Source organism: Microtus pennsylvanicus, chromosome 3 (assembly GCF_037038515.1).
Source record: "Microtus pennsylvanicus isolate mMicPen1 chromosome 3, mMicPen1.hap1, whole genome shotgun sequence".
NCBI lineage: Eukaryota > Metazoa > Chordata > Mammalia > Rodentia > Cricetidae > Microtus > Microtus pennsylvanicus.
The window spans coordinates 50,267,050-50,284,455 of record NC_134581.1 but is presented as its reverse complement, the minus strand read 5'-3'; the positions used below and the strand labels follow the sequence as shown (position 1 = coordinate 50,284,455).

Here is a 17,406-nt window from a genome sequence, read left to right as displayed (position 1 = left end):
CTCCTCCTGCCTCTGCCTCTTGAGTGCTGGGATTGCAAGCCTGAGCCGCCCTGCTGCACAGAAACCGAGTTGTTTTACCTAATTCAAATGTCTGGCGGGTTTGAAAAGTTAGAGTTGGAAGCGGGGAAAACCCCTCTTCCTTTTTAGCCTTTGCACCCCCAGTCCCACCCACACTAACATGTCTGACTCCAGTGCTTGCCCCCAGAAAGCTCTGGACAGAGAGAGCAATCATACCTACCTGTGGGCGTGGCTGTGAAGGTCAGAGGACAGTTTGTGGAGTTGATTCTCTCCACCTGCTTTCATGTGGGTTTTGGAGTGGAATTTGGGTCACTAGGTTTATATGATCAGTGCCATCTCATCAGCCCGCAACGAGGCTTAAAAAAAAAACAGTTCTTTTTCCCTTCTTTCTTTTCCTTTCCTTTCTTTTTTCCCGTCTAAAGCAGGGTCTCCTGTATCTCAAGCTGGCTTCAAACTTGTTTTATAGCCAAGGACTATCTTGGACTTCTGATCCCCCTGCCTCTACCTCGTAAATGCTGGGGTTACAGGTGGACGCAACCGTGACTGGTTTATGTGGTGCTAGGGGATTGAAATCGAGGGCTTTCTACATGTGAGACAAAGACTCTCCCACTCGAAATACACACCCCCAGTTGTTCCACTACTCCATTAAATTCTACCACGCATCTTTACGTCTTGTTCTGGTTGCCATGTCTTTTTACTTCACAACTCTAGTTGCGGATCTTTAGGGAAGAAGAAGCTGGAAGTTGGCTATGAGAAAGAAAAGAAAATTGTTGACAGGAAGAAGCATAGGTGACAGAAAATAAAAAAATAGAGAATTTGGGAAGGGGAAGCCTGGAGTATCGGGACTGTTCTTTTGTGGCTCTTGGGAGGAGGTTGGCCTGAAAGAGGGTGATTGGTAGGCAACTGGACCACTCTGGTGTGGAGGAGTTATCCGAAGAAAAGTCCACCTCAAGTCATCTGGTTACTTGTATTTCTCTCTGCGCTTGGGAGCCACGGGGTCAGCCAAAGATATGGTTAGAGGCGCAGGCACAATGAAACCTCTTTATGTCGTACAGAAAATCTGCCCATACATGTTATCATCCCAGAGTGTGGTCAGCACCACTGGAGAAGGCGGGAAAGGATCTCTCTGTAGTAGAGGAATATAAAATAGCCTCTGCTTAGTCCCTGATGGGAATAATTCAAGATGAATAGGATGAGCCAGATATTTTCCTTCTGGAGGGCCGACCTCATGTTTTAAAAGTCATATCTGTAAATGTTGATATGATCTTGTGGTTTCACCCACAAACTCTTGCTCAGCTTTCCCTGACGCATCCTAATTTTTCCCCAAAGGGGTCAGAGACCTTGTTGCTCTGACTTGTGGCAGGCTATAGACCTTTGAAACCTGCACCCCCGGCAAGCTCTTTTTTCCCCTTCGTGACTGCAGACGAGGGGCTGTTTGGAGACTTCCAGTAAGCACAGTTGCCAACTTGGGCAATGGGTTGGAAAACTTAGAGAGCTTGCTCTGCCCAGCATGGATCGGACAGTCAGGAATGTACCGTGTGCTGTACAATCCATTCCATCTCCTCTTGGAAGCAAAAGGAAAATTTCAACACTGACCTAGTTTACGTGGCTATTATAAAATGCCCCCATTAGTGAAAGTGGAGGGCAATTCTAACCAGAAGTGTCTACCGGATTCCTAAAGCGCCCCCTTCGCCCCCAAAGCTTAAAGGATTCTACTGACCTCATGGCATGTGCAACTCTTGCCAAGGGTCTGATGCGGTTATACCTACTAGCCGGATCTACATATCCCACCAAGTTAATTCCCGTAGAAAGATTTAGTTTGATTGAAGTATTTAATTTACACACTTGGGTAACATTTCTCCATGGAGAAGGAGGGTGGGGAAAAAAAGCAACTTCATCAAAACACAGTAGCCACATCATGGAGGAAGAGAGGCAGAGTATATGTTTAAGCCATTCTCAGTATTACTCAGAGAAAGCTGCTTCTAAACTCGGGTTTTATATAGTCCTATAAGAACTTTATGAGCAATGTACTTAGAGCAAGGTACATACCGGAAACATTCCTTTAAGGCTGGTGGGTCCGCTCTCTGCCGAACATGAAACACCAGAACATGGGTTTTACATGATTTAAAAAAAAAAAGTCATGAGTGCTCATGTTTAGAAAAATCCTGGTCCAGTTCATCACGGACGAACCTAATAATGGCCTCCTTCGCTAGACAAAGCCAGTCTCACCAGACTCCTTGTTGGCGCTGTTTCCAGGCCTGTAGTGACTGTGACTGGGCTGGGGGAAGAACTGTTCTCTAGAAGTTTGTATCAACTGCAGCCCTGCGTCCTGCTTGTGGGTCAGGTGGTCCCCTTTGTTTTCATACCTTTAAAATGCAGTCTTCATAATATTTGTGCTGAGCATGATAGTGCGTGTCTTTAATCCCGGCACTAGGGAGGCAGGAGGAGGTGGATCTCTGTGAGTTCCAGGCCAGCCATGTCTACAGAGAGAGAGCCTGTCGCAAACAGCAACAAAGTATGTGTATTCATAACAGCAAAGCACTTCAGAGGCTTGGTGTTGCTTTAAGGAACAGATAGCATAAGGTGTTTGGATGAGTTTTGTAAACTACACAGTTGGAACTGGCCTATACGTGTGCCTGTAATCCCAGGCGTGGGAGGCTGAGGCAGGAGGATCTCGAGTTGGAAGCCAGCTTCACCTGTCTCAGAAAACAAACAAACAGAAGAACTATGAGAAATTTACTAAACGTAAAGAGAAATTACTTAAGCACAGACTCCTTTTCAGACCAGAGTTCAGATGGTCTGCCGTGGAATCACTGGAGAATTCTGATGTGGCCACACATCGAAAACTCAAGCCCTATTTACAGAAAGCTGTAATTCAAAAATAAAAGACCTTTTATTTTGGCATTACTTGGTATTCTAAGGCGTAAAGGCATTAAGCAGATGGGTTTTGGTGGCGTTTGTTTTTGTTTATAGTGACAGGGTCTTAATATGTAGCCCAGGCTGGCTTTGAATTCCTGGTTCTCCCTCAGCCTCTTGAGGCTGGGTTTATAGGTATAGACCATCCTTCCTGCTGCGAGATTTGTTGTTTGTTTAAATGGAGGTGTGTGTGTGTGCACGCGCGCACGCGCATGCCACAGTGTCCTGTGAAGGTCAGAGGACAACTTGTGGAAGTCAGTTTTTTCTTTCCACTCTGTGAGTTCCAAGGGTCAAACTCAGGTCATTAGACTTGGCAGTAAGTCCCCTTATATTCTGAGCCATCCCGCTTGGTCCCTTGTTTTGTTTCTTTCTTGGGAGTGGGGGGTGTTGAGCCTTTGTAGTCACTGGGTGTGGTAGGGAGAAGGGTGGCCTGTAGGAATCTCCCGGGACCTTTATTTTCTTTTTTCACACTTCCAGACATGTGTATGGTGCATCTTAATCATATCCAGCTCAAGCATCCTGGACAGGTCTGCTAAATCCCCTTCCACTTCCTCGTCTTTTGCATCCTCCGGGAGAGCCCTGTACCGCGATGCACGATAAACTTCTCAAGGCAGGCAAACAGCCAGCACAACATCTGAGCTGTACCACACTAACCTTCCTCCACATGCGCTAGGTCCTTCTGTGCAGAAGTGTCCACTTCATCCTTCATACCAGAGCTAATTGGCAGTACAGGCTTCGCTGTCTCATAATGGCCAGTCTCGGGAGACATAAGGTCCAATGTCCTTTAAAAGCGAGTCCACCCCAGCCTCTGAGTAACTAGGAAAAGCAGGTGTTGGACTTCAAAGAGATTTGAGGCTAGCCCAGCCAGGTCTCTTTTCTTTTTCCAGCCATGAGCATCATGTGGCAAATGCAGGAGACGAAGGTGCAAAGCCGCCCTTGATGTAGGACCAAGTCCAGTTTTTATTGTCCTTTATATTCGACATAGATTTATTGATGTGAAAACCATGCTGTCCTGATGTGGTACCCAGCTGCTTTCAAAATCCCTCAAATCTCCTATTCTGACAGTGTCTGGCAGGCCCCTGTGTGTGCTTGCCAATGAAGCGTCTGAGTGTGGCTTCGAGTAATTTTAACAAATTCTTTGATGATAGTCCACCTTTTACTGGGAAAAAAAACCCACACATCTACCAACCTGTATCAAAGCTTATTCTTTTTAATTTTAGCATATACTTTGTACTTTATTCATCCTGAAAGTTGTGGACTAAACCAGAGAAAAGAATTTTTTTTCAGTCGTACCTGCCTCCAGAGTGTCTTTGTTTTTCTCATTTCTTGTTTGACTGGGTATTATTAGTCTTAACGGTCAGCTTGCTATGTTACAACCTGGAATCTCCTGCAAAGAGAGCCGGAGTGAGGGATTGCCTGGATTAGGCTGGCCTATTGGCATGTCTGTGGGTTATCACCTTATTAGTTGTGGGTGGCACCATCTCCTAGACAGCGCCCGGAACTGTATAGGGCAGGAGAAAGCTGAAAGCAAGCAGGCTGGCAGATTGGATACCTTCATTTCCTTCTGAGCTGCACTGTGGCTGTGATGTGAGCAGCTGCCCTGACTTCCTCAAAATGAGCAACTGTCATCTGGGATTGAGAGCCAAAAAACCCTCTCTCTTCTCCTAAAGTGCTTTGTTGTATCCCAACAACAGAAATTAAGCTGGAAACACCTATTCTGGTACAAATATCTCTTTACCAGGGTCCTTCTTACTTTCTCTTCACTGCTGGAGATGAAACGGCACAGAGCATACGAGGCAAGCTCGCTACCGCTGAGCTGCACAAATAGCTCTGATACAGTTGTCATACCAACTTTTTTTTTTAATCAAAGAATATTAAAGAGTCAGCTATTCCTGCTAATGTATTGTTGAAACTTCTTAAGCATTACTCTCTGCTAGGGTCTGTAGGTATATCTTGTAAACTGGCTTCTCCTGTCTGCTTGGTAATTTCCTTCCAGACTTTTAGCAGCGCGGCCTGTAGATGAAGCACACGCGAGTGGATGGAGCTCAGTGTTGAGGATATTACGCTAATCTGGAAGGCAAATCATTCTATTAGATAGCAAGGTTTGTTGAGTTTCCAGCTAGCTGTTGAGACGGCTCAGTGGGTAACAGTTCTTGCTACGCAAGCCAGTTGACCTACTTGAGTTCACTCTCCGGAACCCACGTAGAATGAGTTCACTCTCCGGAAACCACGTAAAAGTGGAAGAGAACCCAACTCCACAGTTGTCCTCTGACCTCCACCCACACGGTGGTTGGTGTACACATGCCCACATCCTCACACACATTACACCACACACAACACACACACACACATATACACACACACACACACAGGTTTAAAAAGAAAAAGAGGGCTTAGGGGGTTTCTTTCAGATGCTCTCTTTTCTTTGAGGCATAGTCTCATGTAGACAAGGCTAGCCTCTATCTCTTCATGTATGTGATAATGATCTTGAGTTTCTGGTCCTCGTGCCTCTTCAGTGCCGGAATTACAGGCATGAGCCACGGCACCCACTTTACATGGCTCTGGAGATCAAACCCAGATCTTTGAGCAACAAAACTACATGCCGATCCTTCTCTACTGGTTTGACCCAAACTCCCGCTTGCGTGGCTGGAGGAGGCTGCTGACGTATTTGCCAAGTAGCTTCCATGGCAAGCTAAAATGTGGACAGTGCTAGGGTGACACCGGTGACAGTTTTATCACTGCCACCAGATCCCACTTTGAGCCAATAGCCATTTCTGCCACATTGTCACCAGTAGGAGGAATGCTGTTACCACACAGTGGGAAAAAAAGCGAGCCATTCAGTAGCATTTTCCTGTTTGCACTTCAGTTGGGGGGTGGCATCTAAAATGTAGAGGTTTTGAAGGACGAGATTCTGTTGATGCGAGCCAAGACTTTGGCTGCATACTCCTCTAATCTGAGGCTCTGTTGTCGGTCATACTAACAATTGAGAGGAGCCAGTAGGAAGCGTGCCATGGGCATGTCAGGTCCCTGCTGAGCTCGTCACTCCTGTTCCTCTGGTCTGGAGGGAAGCAGCTCTGCCTCCTTTACCATCTTTTCCCTAGCACTTGGCAAACTGACAGTCACTGTGTGTTGAGTTAATGAATTCATTAGATGTTGGAGTTAAGAAAAAACCCCAGGTATAAAATGAGACCCCAGAGGACTTGTTCTATAAGCCTAAGGACCTGAATTCAAAACCCAGGCACCCACATAAAAAGGCAGGCATGGATAGCTGTAACTCCACAATTGGGGCACAGGGACAGGCAGATCCTGAGAGTTCTTCACTGGCCAGCTAGCCTGGCTTACACAGTGAGCTTTAGGTTCAGTGAGAGACCCTTTCTCAAGTCAATACAACGGAAGAGTTCTACTGGAAGATTTTCATCGTCTACTCTGGCTTCTGCCTATGTGCATGCTCACATGCATGTACCACACACACAGGGACCCCGCTAGAACAGACAGTCCTCAGCATCACTTGCTCACATGCATGTACCACACACACAGGGATCCCCGCTAGAGCTGACAGTCCTCAGCATCACTTGCTCACATGCATGTACCACACACACAGCGATCCTTCTAGAGCTGACAGTCCTCAGCATCAGTTGCTTTGCGTATAAGAGAGCTTTTATTTGACTGGGCGTGGGGGTTGGATTTTGAAATGCAAGGATATTGGTAAAAATCATAGAATCATGGGAGATGTCCATCTTCTGTCGTGACGTTCATGATGTGGCAGGGGACTAGGGTGGCCATCCAGCCGGGCTCTACACTTCTGCTGTATCTTGGATGTTATATCACCAAACACCTGCACTTCTATTCCTGTCAAGTGAACTCATGCATGCATGGCTGCAGGCTCTGAAGTGTTCTTCACTTGACCGTGACTGACTTCCAGAAAGGTTTTGCCTATTCACGTGTTTATCAAGGGCAGAAAGGGGTAAAGAATCATAGAAATAAGGCGTATTTGGGAATAATTATTGAATACCAAATGAAAACATACTAATTTCTTACAAGAACACAAGAATTTGAGAGTTGTGTGTGTGTGTGTCCAGGTGCCTACAGAGGCCAGAAGATGACAAGATGACATTGACTCTCTTGGGGCTGGTGGCTGGTGTCCCAGGTGGTTGCTTGGGTGCTGGAAATTGAATTCAGGTCCTTTGCAAGAGCAGCATACACTCAGCTGCCTGAACCATCTCCAACCCCAGGTCCCCCTCCCCACTGTGCTTTTGTCCTTTTTTTTTTTTAATATCCTCCACCACAGCATTTCCTGACAGGGGTAATTGGTCTATTCAGTCAGGAAGTCGCTGGCCTGTCACACGCTTCCCTCTTACTGGGCACATGTCTGGGAGGGTTCACTGATTCCAAAGTGTTTCCCTAGCTGTTGAAGCTTAAGAAGAATTTACTAAACTTACTATTTCCAGTGTAAACATCGTGTGAATCGGGGGGAGAAAACCTAGAAGCTGAAAGCAAGGCAGGAGAACGAGAAGAAAGTGGAAACCAGTTTGCTCAGATAGCCTTTTTTCCCTCGGGGAGAAGAGGTGATTCGGAGACCTGTTCACAGCGGTGTAGGAGATTGGCAAGTTCACGGATTATGTAGAAAGTTGTAGCAATGCTGAACATAGCAATGAGGACTGCTGAGAACTCAAGAACAATGGCAATGGGTTTTTGATCCTACTGCACATACTGGCTTTGTGGGAGCCTAGGCAGTTTGGATGCTCACCTTGCAAGACCTGGACGGAGGTGGGTGGTCCTTGGACTTCTCACAGGGCAGGGAACCCTGATTGCTCTTTGGGCTGATGAGGGAGGGGGACTTGATCGGGGGAGGGGGAGGGAAATGGGAGGCGGTGGCGGGGAGGAGGAAGAAATCTTTAATAAATAAATAAATTTTTTAAAAAAAGAAAGTTGTAGCAATGAGGTAGGATAGTTAAAGTAGAAGCTTAAAAAGCAACACATGGACTCGGAGCGGAGATCTCAGAAGTTTTAGACACATGGCACTTGTTGGTGGATTGTCCTTATGTGGTACTTGTGAGAGTTCCTTGTAAGGTCACCACAGACAGTTAGACCCTCCAAGGCCTCGGAGAAAGCAAGGTCAAACTCACAATTTATGTCCCATCAGGTTTACCTCCACGTTTCTTTCTGGGGGTGATGGGAGGGATGAGGAGCTGTTAGTCTTCTTTATACATCATAGACACCTGCTTAAGACCCAACATAAGCCTGGAATGTAGCTGTCAATAATGCTTGCCTACAAATATGATGTCCTGAATTCTACACCCTGGAACCCCAGCCCTGGGGAGGCAGAGGCAAGTGGATCCCTGAGGGTCGCTGTCCAGCCCTTCTAGCCCAAAGGATGAGAGACCCTGTCTCAGAAAATAAGGAGGACGAGACCTGAAGCCCTTTGACGGCCATATGTACAAGCTCACCTCTGCACACAAATAAGTACATAATAATATAGGGGATTAAGGGTGTGCTTAGTGGTAGGGAGCTTGCTAGCATGTGCACGGCCCTAGGATTTCATCCCTGAAACTTCAAAAAGAATAAAACACCGGGGCTGGATGTAACAATGAAACCAGTCCCATCTAAGAGAAAGCTAACAGAATTATTAATTCTGTAGTCCTCTCCTGTTCTGTGGTAGCGCAAAGGTCAGATTTAAGTAATGGGGGCAGTTGGTGTGTGTGGATTTGACACTGGACTGGTCAGTGACCCTTGTGCAGATTTATTGGAGGATGCTCTGACGTTCATAAGGCTGCCACTGCTGTTTAGGTTGGTCTGTGTTACATCAGCATGCATGTCCCCTCCTGTGACTGCCACATACTGGAAGTCCTGGGCTCTGCGGCTTATGCTTTCTTCTCTAAATCAACTTGTGACCTGGGTTTACTTATAACTTTGAGATAGTAAATGCTTTTATCAATGCTCTAGATAAAGCCTAGAATTTATTTCCATTAAATTGGCTGCACTGACCAGGTGGTGGTGGCACATGCCTTTAATCCCAGCACTCGGGAAGCAGAGGCAGGTGACTGTCAGTGAGTTTGAGGCCTGCCTGGGCTACAAAGCGAGTTCCAGGAAAGCTAGGACTGTTACACAGAGAAACAAAAAAATAAAACCAAAAAATAAAAATGAGCTGTACCATTGGACGTATTAATCTGGTCATACACTTTTATCTCACAAGGATGTGGCAGCAACTAGAAGATTTTGAATTCTTCTTCTTTGTCTGGGTCTTTGCAAGCTGATTTAACCTCTCCGAGAACACTGTTCCTCCTGGGCCAGTCAGAGATGCTGTCTCCTCCATCTGCTTCAGCTTTCAGTTTTTGTTTTGTTTTCGAAAAGAGCCTTAGTGGCCAGTCTGGCCTGGATCGTTCTGTATAGCTAAGGATGACCTTAAATTGATGCTCCTTCTGCCTCCTACCCCCAAGGACCATATGCATGTACCACCACACGCAGTTTAAATGGTACTCGGGGATGGAACCCAGAGCTTTGTGTATGTTAGGTGAGCATTCTCCTGTAGGGTTTGAAGGCCCTGAAGACAGAAGGGCGAGAAAACAGACGCTCTGCAGAATTGCAGGGCAGCTTTTGCTTTTCGCTTAATTTCTACGTGTGTGTCAGTTCCTGCCTAGTGTCTGCATCCCAGGCTAACAAAGGAGAGCTTTGGGCGGCATTCTGCTTGAATTAGCCTTACCTTATCTTTATTTTAAAACGAGCCTTTCCGTTTCCTTTCTTGTCTTTTGAACATCACCCCTACCCTGCAATAATAAAAGAGAGCTGTGAGCGATGAGATCAAGCCGAGAAATTATAGGATTGCAGAGTGCGAACTCCCAGATGCCAAGAGAAAAGCAACTTAAGGCAGATCTCGAGCAAGTGAACCAGACTTTCGGGTGGAGCTTTGTGCACAGAGCTGAGCTGCCGCCTGTGCTGGATGGCTCACCACCACCTCTAACTCCTGCTGCAGGGGATCCAACACACATATCCATGTGTGCGTGTGCGTGTGCGTGTGTGTGTGTATGCATGAATGCTCTCTCTCTTTTTCACACACACATATACACAAAGAGACAAATAAAATAAGTTTTTAATGTAAAAGGCAGCTGCAGTTGTAACTGGATGGTAGAGTGTTTGTCCAGCATGTACAAGGCCTTTGGTTCAAGTACCTCCAACAAACAAAAAAAAAGAAACAACTTGGGGCCTGGAGAGATGGCTCTGCAGTTAAGAACACTGACTGCTCTTCCAGAGGACCTCGGTTCAATTCCCAGCAACCACATGACAGCTAACAAATGCCTGTAACTCTAAGATCTGACACCCTCACATAGACATACATGCAAGCAAAACACCAATGTGCATAACTTGGGGCTGCTATCAACAATGAAGTGGACACATGACAGCTCTGCTTCCACCTAGGAATCGCAATCCTATCCTTTCTCTTGCGCTCACCACTTCACCCCTTCTCATCTCCAAATACCGTGCGGTTCTGTGGCTCCCAAGCACCGACCTTCCAACCTCACATTCCACATGAGACTGCTTTCCCCCAAGCTCAGAGATGTCCGTTCCTTCATCTTAGTCAGAGGGTTGGAAAGAAAGGTGACTGTGACTAACAGGGCAGTCTCTGTAGGGCTGCCTCCGATCCCGGCGCTGGGGAGCCTGTGGTGAAAAGATGGCAAGTCTTCTGAGGCCAGGTGTCCGTCCGTCCGTCCGTTTTTCCTTGTACCGTGCGTCTGGGGGAGGAGTTAGACAGAGGGCTGGTAGCCTCTTTAAGAGTGTTTACTTTTTTTAAGTACTTTGTTCAATGTGCACCTCTATAACCTTTTGCCCCGCACTGTCTGTGTAACTTGACAGCACCGACCTAACACCAAGTCGGTGCTAGCGTCTGACCCGGAATCTGGAAAGAGCGCCAGCAAGGGAGGACGCGGAGCCATTTACCTTAAATGATCCTTGACTTGAACATTAGGTACCCCAGAAAGCCTGCCTGCTTTGATTTTTAAAATCTTCAATTACAGCACTTTGATTCTTGCCCTTAAGAAAATTCTCCTCCGAGTATTTCAAGCCACGTGGAATATCTATTACTGCTTAGGAATTCGCTGTGGTTTTCATTGATCGTGGCCCCAGACTTTGGAATATGTATTAATTTATCTGGGCAGAGAGTACAGAACTCCACATGCAGAATGCCGTGAACTCTCTGCTGAAGCAGAAGGCCGAAGCTGGGAATGATTAATGCTAAAAAAAAAAAAAAACCCTTGAAACATCAGTGTTAATAACAATTGAGTTCCGGGAAGGTATGAGAAGGTATTTTGCAGTTTACTTTCTAGAATATGGAGGTAATTGGACTGACTCTTTGTTTCAAAGTAGGGGTGGTATTCCCTACTGTGGACAGTGTTTGTTTAGAGTCATTGGTAAATTATTAATCCACGTTTTGATGTTTCATGTTTGAAATACCAGTCCACCCTCTCCATGGGGAGCTAGGCTTACGCTGTAAGCAGCAGAGGCTTCTGGGAAGTGAGAATAGCTGTGGTTTGCTCTTAAAGACCTTAAGAGGGGATTTAAAAAAAGCAGTGGCTCTGCAGGAAGTGGCCTGCTCAGTGTTCGACAGCTGGCAGTCACCATGTCCCAGTCATATGATGGCCTCCACTTGGAAGGAACGCTAACGTACTGTGGGAAAGTTTGGGTGGGCTTTTTCCTCTCTGCTTTGACTCACAGAGGCCCTGGAGTGCCCTTTACCAAGTTCCTGCGGCTCCTTTGAACAGATGTCAAAATCTCCTTGGGTTTGGAGTGACCCCAAATGCTTGTGCTCTGAGTCTCAGGTCCATTTTTCTTCCAACTGTGCACAGGTCAGATTGCTACGTGGGTGTCTGAACCATTTAGTTAGAAGATTCCGGGGGCCCTCCAGACTCAGCTGCACATCATGTGCTAGCTGAGGTACTGTTGGGTCAGGCATTGGTCTCTCTGATCCCCACACTAGAAGGAGAGGAAGGAACAAAGACCTCATCTTAGCTGGTTAAGGAAGGTAGAGGAGCCCTGTCAAGCCTCTCATGGCGTCTCTTGGGTTAGAACCCAAGCGTCATAAGAGACTGTATTTCTAATGACTGAGCCATGCTTCCCATAGAGCAAAGGTCTCAGATGTAACTGACTGAGCACTTAGGAAATGCTCGCTATGTTTTCCTGTTAACCATTTTCATATACTTACTACGTAAGTAACCCTATGACTCAAGTTCTGTTCTGATGCCTATCTGGATGGCAGGCTCTGTCTAGTTTTATTGGTATGTTGAACCCAAGCTAAAAGAGTCGGATGGTGCCACCCTCTCAGAGTTTAAGTGATAAACCAGCCCTGCCTCAGGCTTTGTTTTTTGTGGGTTTTTTGTTTTGTTTTGTTTTTTAGCATAAGCTTATATATAATCCTGGTCCTTTCTCCCACCTCATCCCTTAGATTTTTATATGCCTAGTGCTTAAGCTTGGCAGAATTTGGCTAGTCTGTGCGTCTGTGCGTAGCCCTAAGCAGATGGCCACTCCCTGTTCCTCATCAAGGATAAGGATGACGCGTCTTATCCATTCACCTGCTACCGTTGATTGAGCAAAGGCCAAATTCTGCAAGGCCTTTGACTGCCCAGGTCACACTTCGCTCTCTCACCTTTGATGCCTGACACCTCGGTCACTTGGCTCTGGGCAATACTGTGGGGCGATGGACTTGGGAACTCTGTCACCTCTATCACAGGCCAGCCCCACCTACCTCATCTCCTCAGTGAGATTGGAGCCTCACCCCTCTACTGACAGAGGGTCTTAGCTTTGCCCAAGACGTGTGGTGTGTGGAAACAGCTGGCCTAGTCTTCTTGACGTCACGTCTTCTCCACCCCCACACCGGGCATCAGCTTGTCTCACTATTTTTACTTATACAGATGCAGTTTGGCCTCACAGCTCAGCATCGCTCTGTTCCTAGGGTATTCCTCCTAGAATAATGTAGACTGGTCTTTGTTGCTCTCTCTGTTTCCCTTTTTGGCCTCTGAAATTCTCTACACAGCAGTTCAGTGTTTAAATAGATGCAAATGTTTACATAATGCTTACTCTGTCGGCATCGAAGTAGATATTTAGGGCTAGATTTCTTTTAAAAATTAATAAAATGTCTTTTTAAAATATGCGTATGATCTAGGAGAGTACGTTCTGCCTTGAGTTCAATCCCTGGCACCCCACCCCCATGTCCCCAAATAGTAAGTTAAACAGGCACTGGTTTTACCTGTGACCTTGAGCTACGTTGGCAGTAGAGGCTGGAGTGTGGGAGCCACAGTCTCGGGACACTGTGGGTGGGTGACCAGACTTGAGACTCAGGTGTGTGGTTTGCAATTCAGCGAGAGTCAAGAAGAGATGCTGCTCTGCCAAGTTTTTTTCTCTTTCCTACTGGGACTCTACCCAGTAAGCCACACCCAGTATCCATGTCCTAGGAGGGAGGGTATCTGTCCTCTCAAAGCCTGCTTTCAGGAGTGTCTTCCCTTTGTTTTCCAACTGGCAGTTAAACATAAGATTTTTATAAACGGTAGGGAAGTGGGCAGGATCTTGGCCATTGAGACAGGCTCCCCTGAACGCTCGTTGCTTTCCTCTCCTGTTTTTTCTCTATTTTGGTGACAGATGGAAGCATTCCGAGAGCAACTCGTCACCTTTAGTTAGTCTCACTTTAAGACACGTAAGAACCCGTGGCTGCCTTAACAGGTGCTCCACAGACAAAAATCAGAGGGTTGAAGCCCTGCAAATCCATTTGTGGGGGGTCACGTGGGCTCAGGGCATTATTTAATAACCACAAGTAGGGGCTCGAGAGATGGCTCAGTGGGTAAGAATGTGTGTGGCCCTTCCAGAGGACACAAGGTCGGTTCTCAGCACCCAGGTTGGGTGACTCACAGCAAGCCCTAACGCCAGCTCCTGGGGATTCAGTTCTGGCCTCCTCAGACACACGCACACACACAATTAAAAATTAAAATCGTCACAAGTCAACAGTTACTTCTTGTGACACTGAAAACGGTCTTGGGATTTAAAAGAGCTTTTTATTTATTTTAGCTTACTGTTCCCTGGTGTGCGCATGATGGGAGGGGGTGTAGTTTGTCGTGGCAAGGGCATGGAGGTCAAAGGACAGGTGTGTGCAACTGGGTTTCCCCTTTGGCCTTCATGGAGGCTCCAGGGACTGAACACTCGCTCTCAGGCTGAGCCGACTTACTGGCCCAGAATTCATGGTTTTTGAATTGAAATGTAGGTGAGTTTAGGTTGACCTCATGACTTATTCTACTGTGGAGTTTTCCAGGGGAAGTGAGAATTATTTGCCTATTAAGGGAAATACATAGTTCTCTGGGTTTTTTTTCTCTTTTCTTTCCTCCCTTTCTTCCTTTTTCATTTGAGCACCTGATGATAAGCTTTAACACAAATAGACCAGGAACTGAACCTTTGAGTTTGATCAGAGCCTAAAGAACCTAAAACCAGGGGCTGGGGAGATAGTTCAGCTGTTAAGAAAGAGCACGGATGTCTCACCTGGGTTCCATTCCCAGCACCCAGCGATCATGTGATAGCTCACAACTGCCCATAACTTCAGTTCTAGGAGATCTGAGGCTCCAAGCACACAAGGGGTATACAGCCATACCTGCAAATAAAAACATTCATGCACATAAAATAAAAATAAAAAGTAACCTCAGACCAGAGGCTGGGCTGTAGCATAGTTAGTAGAGCGCGTGCCTCAGAAGCACGAAGCCTGCACTCTGCTGAATGTGAAAGCCCGTACAGTAGTCTCAAGTCTCATCACCCGTCCATACCAAGCCAAGTCGAGCCCCCAATTTTCAAGCCCTCTCTGCTAGTGAAGCTGAAGATCATAGCAAGAGTCAATGCCTGCTTAACCTACTTTGGGGGACGGGAGAGATGGGGTATCATTGATTGAACACAGTACGTTGCCTCTGATCTGCTCTTCTAACACACACACACACACACACACACACATACACACACATACACACGTATGTGTCTCTCTTGGAAAGGATTCCCAATACTGCATAGACACGGTTTGGTAGGGCACACCTGTAGCCCAAGCGCTGGGGAGGGAGAGGTAGGAGAGGAGAAATTGAAGGCCATCCTGGGCTACATAGTGAGTTTGAAGCCAGTATGAGCTGGAACAGGCTGTGGGCAACAATCCATGCTCACTACTTGACAGGTGAGAAAATGTCAGGTGGATGTCAAGCCCAAGGACTTGTCTAAGCTGCAGCAGGTCAAGGCACATGCCATCTACTCAAGATACAGAGCAGCTCTTTGTCAGTGTGAGCTACTTCAAGGAAGAAAGGGTGCTTTAAGTTTAATTCTAAAAAGATAAAGAGGAAGTGCTAGATTCATTTCTTAAAAGGTAATGGTATCTTTTCATGAAGAAAAAAAACCACTTAACAAAGTGATTGTACCAAATCTAGGACCTCCTGTATGCTAAGCTATACCCTCGCCCTCCTAGTTAGTGCTTGCTGTTTATGCTCTTATTATTATCTTTAATTGGTTTATTTTTGTGCTACTAAGATTTGAAGACTTGACCTTGAGCTTGCTAGGCAAATGAACCACCATTGAGCTATCTCCAGCCCATGTCTGTCTTGTTTTAAGATGTGTTATTCAAGGGCTGGAGAGGTGGCTCAGTGGTTAAGAGTACTGACTGCTCTTCCAAGGACCCAGATTTGATTCCAGGCACCCACGTGGCAGCTCACAGCCATCTCTAACTCCAGTTCCAGTGGATCCAGTGTCCTCCTGGACACAGATGTGAGACACAGATGTGAGACACAGATGTGCATTCATATAACACTCATGCACATAGAATAATAATAAAATAAAAGTTTTTAAAAGTACATGTTACTTATACCACGAAGCCGAGTTGCATTATGTAAGCCATCTCAACTCTCAGCTTGTGGACAGAGTGTGCACAGCTCATCTCACAATGTCTAAGACACTACCTGAGCTGAAGGCTGTCAGTCATCCCCTAAAAATCCCTGCGTCTCTTATTTGGAGATCCTTTTTCTTTTAACCGAATGAAAAATTGAGCTATTTAAGTTGTTAAACCCGTTAAAGGGAAGGTAGTTCCTCTGTTAGCTCCCCATCCCCCGCCTCCACCCCCGGACTGGGACGATGTATGACGGAGTCCCCCCGGACTGGGACGCTGTATGACAGAGTCCCCCCGGACTGGGACGGAGTCCCCTCTGGGTTTTCTAAAAGTGCAGATGTCATTTGCTGCCTCCCATCCACAGAGGTGTGCGCTTGTCTCCCTTTCCCACTTCCTGCCGCGATCTTTGACCATCCTACCTGCTATTGGCGGAGCCTTAGCTTCCTATTTATGACTTGTTGCTAGAGTCGGGCCTGCCTCCCCCCACGCCACACACTGCTCAGCTGTGACTGACTGCTAGCTCCTGGCTTGATTTTCTCCATCTTCAGGCAGTCGCTGGGGTTTCCAGGGCTGCGGAAGTTCCCGTGAGGGGTATTTGCTGTTCCAGGCTCAGACACCAGGCCCTTGGCTTTGGCTACAGATTTTGCTTAAGCCTGGGCTTACCCCTGACTTCCAGGCCCCCTCCCCTCCGTAACGGCAATCCGGCCCACACAACACTCCTAGATGGAGTCTCACACCATTTTTCATTTAATACCTGAATATTAATTTCCAGGTTAAGGTTGTGTCCCTTTTTTTTTTTTGAATTTTAGTTTTCTTTGGGTATTGTGTCTGCAGGTATGAAGGTGCACCATATATTTACCTGGCACTGAGGGAAGCCAGAGAGGGTCTTGAATCTCTTGGGACTGGAGTTACAGATGGCTGTGAGCCACCATATAGGTGCCGGGAATAAAAACCATGACCTCTGCAAGAGCAGCAAGCGCTCTTAACCACCGAGTCAACTCTCCAGCCCCCAAATTGTGTCTTTTTTAAAATTATGTTACAAAACCACTATTTTTAATCAAAACTAAAACTCTATTGATTTTTTTTATTTTTAGAAATTTATAACTCTTTCCTGCTAAAATAATTCCTGTTTCCATTTTCATTTCCACTGATTTTTAAAAAGCACATAGTCTATTTGCTGTTAAACCTGACAGCACTAGGCTAATGGACCTGCTGCTCCCTGACCTGTTCAGGTTGACTTAGCACATCAGAAAAGGCTTTTAGATTACTTGTGTTTGTGTGTGTGTGTGTGTGTGTGTGTGTGTGTGTGTGTGTGTGTCGGGGTTAGAGGACAACTTTTGGGGGGCAGTTCTCCTTCCACTAGTGGGTCCTGGGGCTCAACTCAGGTGGTCATTCTTAGAGACCAGTGCCTGTACCCACTGAGCTATCTCACCAAGCCCAGAAATATGGCTTCTCCTGGTGTGAAGTTAAAAAGACATTAAAATGCAAAAGGACCAACTTTAATAAAGAAAAGTGTCAAAGACGAAACGACCAGGATGCTTTTTGAAGCAGCAAAATCTGGGCCGTGACTTGGTTGGGCTTCGCTTACCTAT

At 46.4% G+C, this 17,406-nt stretch overlaps 1 protein-coding gene across 1 annotated transcript in view; it reads left to right on the top strand.

Moving 5' to 3' along the window:
* The window catches only part of Myo1e (myosin IE), a 200,027-nt gene that overhangs the window by 25,209 nt on the left and 157,412 nt on the right, over positions 1-17,406 (top strand). The gene's annotated exons all lie outside the window — the stretch shown is intronic.